The sequence below is a fragment of the Gossypium hirsutum genome, chromosome A13 (genome assembly GCF_007990345.1).
Source record: "Gossypium hirsutum isolate 1008001.06 chromosome A13, Gossypium_hirsutum_v2.1, whole genome shotgun sequence".
Classification (NCBI taxonomy): domain Eukaryota; kingdom Viridiplantae; phylum Streptophyta; class Magnoliopsida; order Malvales; family Malvaceae; genus Gossypium; species Gossypium hirsutum.
In genome coordinates this window covers 31,110,473-31,118,937 of record NC_053436.1, presented here as the reverse complement: position 1 = coordinate 31,118,937, position 8,465 = coordinate 31,110,473, and the positions used below count along the sequence as shown (strand labels likewise).

Sequence of the window (8,465 nt, the reverse complement as noted above, 5' to 3'; positions counted from 1 at the left end):
ATAACAAAAACTCAATTTCTACAAAGGATTTCTGCAGCAATACTTTATAGAATAATCTAATAATATTAGAAAATGAAGGAAGAGAAGAAATAATATTAGAATTTGTTGATATGATTTCCAAATGAAATCCCATTCCTATTTATAGGAATTTTCATGTCTCTTCATAGAGACATCTTTCAATAGGTCTCTTTATGAATAAATAAATAATAATAATTATTCATTTAATTTTGTAACTATTCAAATAATATTTTTTGAATAGTTATAATTCTTTTTTAAAAAATCAAATGATATAACTTTTGACCAATGACCAAAAGTTTTATCTTTTGATTAATTACACCCATTCATTTATAGTTATTGGGATACTATAAATATTTGAAAATATTCCAACATCTAATAACCATGTGCATACTGGTTTCTACTTCAATGCTTATGACTATCGCTAGTTAGTTGATGGACAATAGGGAGATAAACTCATGTAAAGAGTAGTTTCTTACATTGTTTCTAATTTTTTCTTCTCTCTAATAACCATGTTGTGCATACTGGTTTCTATGACCATCACTTGTTATTTTCTTTTCCTTATTTTTAATTTCTTTCTCATGCTCTAATAACCATGTGCATACTGGTTTCTACTTCAATGCTTATGACTATCGCTAGTTAGTTGATGGACAATAGGGAGATAAACTCATGTAAAGAGTAGTTTCTTACATTGTTTCTCATGCTTTGATAACCATGTTGTGCATACTGATTTTATTTCAATGCTTATGACCATTACTAGTTAGTTGATGGACAACATGGAGCTAAACTTATGTAAAGACTAGTTTCTTACTTGATGATAGTCAAGTTGAGGTGTTCATTCTATTTCTGGTGTACTCTTTTCTCGGTAAATATACGTTTTGCAGCTAAAGTCATCGAGTTGGAAAACCGAAAGACATTGATCATTGTGTAATTCAAGAAGTTTACAAACTATGAAACAAAGTGTGTGTGCTATGGAGAAAAAGATGGATCTTAGATATGAACCCACAACCACAGCCTCTGAGGTATGTTCTAACTTCAACATAAGCTGTAGTTTTCCAAAGCTGCATTTTCATTTCCTATGACCAGATGATGCCATAAGTATTCCAACAGCTGCAATGAACATGAACAACATGCCGAACAGCAATATATATGTTCTTCGTGACGATCTTCGGTACTCTCCGAATAAAACCACTCCCCAAAATGTGCTCACAAGAGGAAGTGCCTGAAACCATGATCAAAGATTTCACATATGATGGCGAATAGACAACTTAAGCATTCATATTCATCAATGGAAAAGACCATTAAAATCAAACCTGAACAGCATCTGCTGCTGCATAGCCTGCAGCTTGGCCTCCCATGAACTGGAGACCATTCCCGAACCCACACAGAAACCCGGCCAGGAAGGCCCACCCTCGGCCATTCCAGTCCTTTAGATAGGCCTTAAAGGACGATTTGGAGACTCCCAAAGCTGGATGGTAAAGGAAGCTGATGTTTAGGACGAGAGCAATTATGAAACAGGAGACAGAGAAGTAGAAAAATGCTGTGTAGACAACCAACTTGGGAACCCCTTCTTTCAAAGTGTGCCATTGATCGTTTGTTGCCTAGTTGAATGCCGGTGAGAAGAGGGAGAAGCAAACGCCTGCGAAGAAAGTTAAGGTCAGTCCAATGAACATGCTCTTTCCGAACACCTGCAGAAGAGAAAAAAAGAACAAAATGAAGCCAAGACCAAATAGACTTCCCAAAAGTGGAAATGGTGAAGCTGAATCTAACTTCCCAACCTTGATTGACCTCCTTTTTTCAAGCTCTATCAAGAAGGTTGCTGTTCCGGCTTTTGCCTTGCGTATGGGACCACCCCCGTTCTCTCGATCCTTTAAAACTGCTTCTTCAGACGCCGATGAAAGCACAGTCCTGGAAAACACTGATCAATCTCATGATTTGCATATATATAATAACAAATCAATCAAACAGGAAAATGAATCAAAATCAAAATTTGTTTATGTAATGTATTGGAAGGAAAACGAGCATACCCTTTTCCAGTTTCATTATCAATTGGCCAACTGCTAAGCTTTGCTTTATAATCAGCTGCATTGGATGAGTGAACAGCTGATGCAAGACAAACAGCAACTAGGAAGCAACCGACACCGGGAAAAAGGATCTCAGCTTTGTTTATTTTGCCATCCAAGAAGTAATTCAAGGTTGTACCTGTTAGAAGCAAAGAAAATTTAATCAATAAAATCAGAAACCAAGTTCTTTTCAATGTCAATAGATTCAAATATTCAATATCTAACCTATAACAACAGTCATGCTTGATGAAATGACTTCTACAACTGATAAACCAACAAAAGCCCAAGCATATTGTGTAGAAAGGTTTCCCAAGCTTAGAACCACCCCACCAGCCATTGCGAATAAAACCGAAGACCAATTATCCTGCATCAAATTCCCATGAATATATTACATTCGGAATAAGTGAAGGGGTTGCTGATATTGGGATTCCAGCAACGAACTTGCTAAATACCATTTCTCTAAGTGGCTATATGAACCAAGAGGGTTAAGCATTTAGAATATTTTCAGTTGTACCAAATAACTGTAACCTTTTATGTTTTTTGAAATGGCAAACTAGACTAGAAGACTTTCCAAGATAGCAACAATTCCAACTGGGAAACTCACCTGGGAAAGTTGCGTGAAGAAATTGGGCCTTTCAACCGTGCTGTGCTGTCCCCTATTTGGCCAAATGTTAAAGCTATAATTACAACAGCCAAGAGATTTGTGATTGTATAATCAAGGTAAGTGTGCTGGGGAAGGCGTCCTCGCCTCTCTAGCAGAGTGATAAGTGCAGGCCATGTACCCAGGAACAAAAGAGCTAACAGCATACACACTATGGCACCCCCTTTGCTCTCCACTATATACATGATCTTCACTCTGGAATTTCTGATACAATCCTAAAACCAAGAAAAACTTGTCAGTTCAAAACATGTTCTCCAATAATCTTTTCCCAAGCTCTCCAATGGAGTCACTGAAAGATAATACAAAAAGGTATCTTTTTTAACTTTACCTTGAACCTCGGAACTAGGGAAAATAAAAGAATAGAGTATGCTGAATCCAACTGGAACCATCTGTTTTATAGCTTATCTTGTTAAAGCAGATTCATTTGACTGCAACTTGTTTTAGATATTGCACGTTTCTTCTTTCTTTCCGCCGTACATAGTGGGGCAAAGTATTGCTAACTATTAAATTTATAAATATAATTTTTAAATTTATGATATCTTCATTATATCAATATAGAATATATATATACTAATAGTTATTGTAGGGGTTGTTGGATTATCAAATTTTTATTGGTTGGTGGGTATATTTTCATGTTTCTATGAGTGGCAAAATAGATGAATACTCAAATGGGTGGTATTTTAATGGAATCTGAATCAAAGGGTGGATCTGATCCAGCTTGGCTATATCTGGTTTATTTTTTTAATGAATTTGATGCTTTTATTGCTTATTGAAAGGGTTTGCAGAAGATTGCGGTCCAAACTGGCTGTCGTATTTAATGTTTAAGCATACCATTAACCGACAATCACAAAGTGTTCTCTAATATTTTGCTATTTTACTAATTTAACTTAAATTTTTTTTGATATTTACAAAAATAGTAGGTTTAAAAATAATTACTAAAATGACTTGAAATGAACAATAAATTAAGATTTTGAGAACTCAAAGGCCGCCCCTACATAGTGTTTTGGCCTCATAATTACTTGATGATTGTGTTAGATTTTAAAATATTAATTTTTTTTTTACTTTGGGAACCCAATGGCCGGTATCAGGTTTTTTTTTTTTAAATCATATCATACTGGTATACAAAAATACTAGTATTTAAGAAAAATTTTGGTGCTGACCACTAGATAGCCGGCATAAGGTATTTTTTTCGTGTCCCAATTTATTTTTATTTTTTTACTTTGTTACACTGAAGGTCGGCACTAGTTAAAATTTTAAAAAAATTTGTTTTACATGGCCGGCACCAGGTACTTTTTTCGTGTCCCAATGAAATTTTTTTTTGAAACACTAACGGCTGGTACTAATTAATTTAAAAAAAAATTGGGGTTTTGTTCTTTTGGCTCCCAATGCAAAAATTATTTTTAAAACACTGATGGCTGGCATTAGGGTATTTAAAAAAATATTTTTTTGGTTGCTGGCCATATCATGGCCGGCACGAAGGACCTTTTTTGCATCCTAATGCAATTTCTTTTCTTTGGGACATTGATGGCTGGCACCACCTTTTTCAGGTACCGAATTTTTTTTTTTAGTTTTGGGACAGCGATAGCCGACACCAACTTTATCACATTAAAAAAATATTTTTTCTTATTTTGGAACACAGATGACTGACACCAAACCCTATATACAGTGGGTGGTTTGGGTTTTGATAGTGTTAATGGATGATAAAATATTTTTTTGAGAGAGCCATCAAAATGAGAGTGTTTTGTAGTATATCATCAAAAGAGTTTTTTGTAGTGGATTGTAGATGAGAGTTTTTCGTAGTGTACAACCGGGTTTCGGGTTGAATTATATATTGTCATGTTTTAACGAAGTTGAATTATATACGGTCATATCCACCCCAAAGGTTATGCCATTAAGGGTTGGATAACTTTCTACGCCATAGATGGCTAACCGAGATGTCCAACGCAGATGGACATTATCTATGGTGCAATAGCGTTTATTCTGCAACTTATAAGTGGGGTACTAATGCAACATCCCTGATTCAAGCAGAATACGACTAATTTTGAAGAAACTACTATTCAAAATAATTGTATTATTTATTTAGAATGTTTGTATTTTTTAATAACTATAAATTTAATATAGTTGTTTAGGAATTAAGGTATCATTTTTATATTTTCGTGTATTAATTTTTTTAGAATATTTGTATTTTTTTATATATGTAAATTTAATATAGTTGTTTAGGATTTAATATTTCATTTTTATATTTTCATGTATTAATTTCTTAGAATATTTGTATTTTTTTGTATCTGTAAATTTAATTTAATTCGTATTATATGTAGTTTGAATTTAAAATTTTCGTGTATTAATTTTTCTCATCTGTTTGTAGTTTGTTGGGTGTTTAAATTTAACTTAGTGCATTTTATTTTTGTTTGAATTTTATATTTTTTGTATTAATATTGTAGAATATTTGTATTTTATTGTGTCTGTAAATTTAATTTGTCGTGTACTATTACTTATTCGAATTATATATATTTTTTATTAAATATTTCGAAGTCATTTATTCAAACAAATAATTGTTTTAGAGAAATTAAATTAATATTAAAAACAAAATAATTAAAAAATAAAGTAAATATTTACAGATAAAAATTACAATTGACATGATCTCGGCGACGTCTCCGCTGCTGGCGTGTAATGGTCCGAAGGCCTTCGTCGGCGATGCCGTGCACCTTGCTGAGTCGTTTGATAATTACTCGGTCCGGCCTCTAGTGTCCCTTCCGGTGTACTTAGATAATGTCCATCTAGTTTGGATTGCTCGGAAGATGCTGGAAGTTTTCTTTTGACTAAGTAAATTTAATATAGGCTAATCGTCATTCCTCGTCATTGGGGGGCACCCTTCCAAGTAACTGCTCGCAAGTGCCCCACAGATCGGGCACTTTTCCAAGCCCAGTCACTGCTTCGCCGTTTATAGACAGCCCTAGTTGGACTGTTATGTCTTGCAGTGTAATAGTTACCTCCTCACACGGGAGGTAGAATGTATGTGTCTCCGGGTGCCATCTTTCAACTAATGTCGATATTAAATCAGCCTGTAGCTCAAATATCTGAATTACGCGGCTACCCCAAAACCCGCGACATTTAAATACAGCAAAACTCTTCAGTCATGAAAATAACCGGGATCATGCAACCGGGGTCTCACAATTAAGTACAGATCATGTGTTTATAGTATATATAGAATGTTATATTTCTTATTTAAAAAATAACTTAAATGAATATTTAAAATTAAATGAGACATTTTTTTTCTCGTTTACCTTATGCACATAGGCTACAATGTGGTTGTTGTCATTTAAAATAATATTAGGATTAGGATCCGTGGAGTGATCGACGATAGTCGGCAGTGGTTGATGGTAAACGACGGTTGTTGGATGTATTTGGAGGTGATCGGTGGTCATCAGTTGGCGGAGGATGCTAACGGTCAACGGTGAGTGACAGTTATAGGCAGTGGTCGGTGATTATGGGTTGAAGTATCTCATTTGTAGTGGTGGACCATAGTAGTTGAGCAGGGGCAAAATTAGAAAAAAGAAAAAAAATTGTGTTAACTATTGCCAGCCTTTGGAAGGCCAAATGCCTTGGTCAATGACACAGGCCTGACGCAGGATTCGCCTAACAAGTCCTTTCAATTGTTTTTTCATTTTATTTATATTTCATTTGCATTTCGTTTCTTCTTGTTCATTTCATTTGTATTTTCATTTCATTTCATTTCGTTTACATTTACATTTCATTTAAATTATTTTTTTCCATTTAAATTTCATTATTTCTCATTTCAGTATTTGTTTTCATTTAAATTTATAATTTATTTTAATTTAAACTTTCATTCCATTTCATAATCATCATTTCATTTTATATTCATTTAACATTTCATTTAATTTCATATTCATTACAAATTACATTTCATTTTTTATTCATTTTTCATTTAACATTTCATTTCATTAATTTTTTTCATTTAAATTTATATTTTTCCTAATATACAACATTTTTTTTCATATTAATCACAAGTAGTCTCATTTCAATTTATCTTTTTTTAATTCAATTTTTTTCAATTCATTTCATATTTTTTCATATTAATTAAAAGTAATCTCAATATTAGGGTCTTTAAAATATTTCATATTTTAATATTATTCCACTACAAAATTTTAAATTTCATTTAAAATAAAAAAAATTATCATTTTATTTTTTTGGAGAATTTTTTGTGGTTTTTTAGGCCTGAAATAATAGGTCAAATCATTGTTATTTATTTCATTTTAATGTGTTTTAAATTAAATATGTATGTATATTGTATTATATTTAATCAAGTGTATAATTTGAATAAAGTATACTATTTATCTAATTTTTCATATTTTTACAATGTTTTTACAAGAACATGTGCTCAATAATATATCATTCGTCATATTCGAGTCTGGCATTATGAGATGATTGACTGGAAACATAGACACGATGTGGGCAAGTTGATCGGTTGTGTCCGGATGTTAAACACACAGTGCACAGTTTGAGTTCGCCCGTCTTCCTGACATCCATGTCATTTCAAATTCTCATCGATTATGATCAACCTTTAGGATGTCTACGGAGACTACGGTCAGGCACCATCTCGTGATGGAGCTTTCCAGTTTGAGATATTGGGTATTACAAGAAATTCGTTCCCCCATATACGTAATGTGCATTGCAACGTATAGATCTCTTCTATGAATTGTTCAACATTTAAGTTTGCTCTAGCACACGTTGCATGAACATGCGCACACAGATATCGAAGAGTCTGAAATATCTCGCACTTGCATTGCCTGTTTCGTAGATCAACTGCATACGACCTAGGTGGAAGACCCGAACGACGGCCGATGTACTCTTGAACTAGGAAAGTCACCAAGTCGCGTGAATACAATTCTACGTTCATTGTTTGTGCCATTCGACTATTTACTGCCATGGTCTTTCAGACGCCCTCAACGTACACGTGCCTGATCTTGGTCTGCTTAGCTTGTCTCAATCCCATCCTAGGCATCAATGTGGCCAACCTATAGAATGTTACCGAGAAAACAGTAGAAATCGGCAGATGACGTGTGCGCCTCAATACAAAGTTGACCGGCTCTACCAGGTTAGTTACCATCTGCCCATATCGAAACCCCTCATCGTAATTTTGAGTCCATTGCCAGTTCTCTATGCTACCCAACCATGTCCGGAGATCTATTGGTAAAGATGACATCTGAGATTCAAGCCTCGCGAACCTCTGCCTGAATCTTCGCGGTTCTAACTCATGAGTTGCATATTTAATTTGAAATCAGCATTTTAAAAAATTATAGGCTGAAAAAATTTAAAAAGTAATTTTTGAAATAAATACAAACAAAATTTTTTTACCATGTTCACGAGTTCTTTTTTTCAATCTTTATTCTTATAATCTCTGTGGAAGTTTGCTGTGATGTGTCGGATGCAATAAATAGACCTCCACGAAACCCCTGATCGCTTTATCGCAGCAAGTAATCCTTTCGATCTATCTGATATAAGGAAAATGTTGTCTTCTCTAACAATGTGCCTCTGTAAATTTCTAAGGAAAAATTCCCAAGACTCGAAGCATTCACACTCTATGATGGCGAAAGCGATCGAAAGTACATTTCGGTTACCGTCTTCGGCAACAGCAATCAGGAGTATTTACGTGTATTTGTCGTACAACCATGTCCTGTCTACCTATACCATTGGCTTGCAGTGAA

At 34.1% G+C, this 8,465-nt stretch overlaps 1 pseudogene; it reads right to left on the bottom strand.

Annotated features, from left to right (window-relative positions):
• Positions 1-913: 913 nt before the first annotated feature.
• On the bottom strand, positions 914-3,227 carry LOC107948354 (ureide permease 1-like; annotated as a pseudogene).
• Positions 3,228-8,465: the final 5,238 nt, after the last annotated feature.